We start from the raw sequence: 1425 nt of genomic DNA on the forward strand, positions 1-1425 counted from the left end.
GGCTGGCAGGGCGACCCTGCGCGGGAAGGAGCCTCGGCTCCCCCTGTGCCCGGTCCCGTCCTGCCGGCGGCGAGCAGCGAGCCCTGCTCCCCCTCGCGGGAGCCCTCGGGCTCCCCGCGCTCTGCCGGGCCCCGCACACGGTCCCCGGCCCGTGCCCAGCCCGGCGAGGCTCGCAGGCCCGGAGAACTTCTCACCTTCCTGCTTGTCGGTCCAGAAATGAACCCGAACACCATCAGTGACAAACTACGCAATTTAAATTTAAACAAGTGACTTTAACTTCACTCAGGAAGTGGTGTTTGGGTACTGATTTTGTTTAAGCCAACCTTTTAAAACTTACCTAAAAACAAGTTTAACCTAAACACAGCATGTTTTCTTGCCTTTTCAGTACCCTGCTCCTCGAGAGAAATAAGCAGCCACAGGAGATTTACACTAGGTTAATAAAGATAATCTAAAATTATACTGTCTTTAAAGATTACTTAAGAAAAAAAAATTAGTATGGTATGAAGCTGAACTTATTCCTAAGAATAAGTTCATTAAGAAAAGCATTCATTAAATCAAAAGGAGATCAATATCCTTGCTCCTCTCTGAAGAAGTAACTCAGCCTTTCTGTTCAGGACACCCTCAGCACAGCCACACCAATTCTTTCTACAAGGCAACACCGTGACAATGAATTACAAGGGATCATGTAACTGAGATTATAAAAGGAAAATATTTCCAGTCACTGTAAGTTACCTATGTCAACTGTATGCCCTTCACTACAAGTTTTTATGATCAATTGCATCACACAGCTCAATGTGAGCCATTTTCAGTTCTCTGTAGGATAAACTACTGGAGCAAAGCATCTTTCACCAAAAAGGCCTCTTCCACTGCAAGACACTGGCTGGCCAGACTGGAGTTAATTAGGAGAGCAGATAAAGCACAAGTATCACCATTTTTAGCCTCGTTTCCTAAGGAAATCACTTGCAGACAACTACAGAGTGTTCATGTGGATGGATGTGGTTCCTTGTAACTAATCTGCTAATTTCAAGGAAAACTAGGAGATCACATTCTCACACATTTAATGCAAATCGGGATTAAAGCAGAAAAAAAGGACCAAAGGACCACTTGTTAGTGACCAAAAAACCCAGGCACAGGGTGCAAAGCCAGGGGAAGGTAACTTTAGTCTGCTCTCTAGCAGAACCATTTCTGGTATTCTGCCTGCCACCAGGGAGCTGGAACCAGCAATCTGTTTTTACACAGACCTTTTTGAACATTTCCCCATCTCCAAAGTTCCACAGGAGCCAGGAAACAATTGCTTTAATGTAATCAAAAGCCATATAACCCACAGATAATGTCTTCCATTTTAAAACTGCTTGAAAGAATGTAACTGAAGTCTGACCATGGCCATCCATCAGCCAGTCCCAGATGGGCCTCTCATGCATGGGA

The sequence above is a fragment of the Chaetura pelagica genome, unplaced genomic scaffold, assembly GCF_000747805.2.
Source record: "Chaetura pelagica isolate M959 unplaced genomic scaffold, ChaPel_1.0 scaffold222, whole genome shotgun sequence".
Taxonomy (NCBI): Eukaryota; Metazoa; Chordata; class Aves; order Apodiformes; family Apodidae; genus Chaetura; species Chaetura pelagica.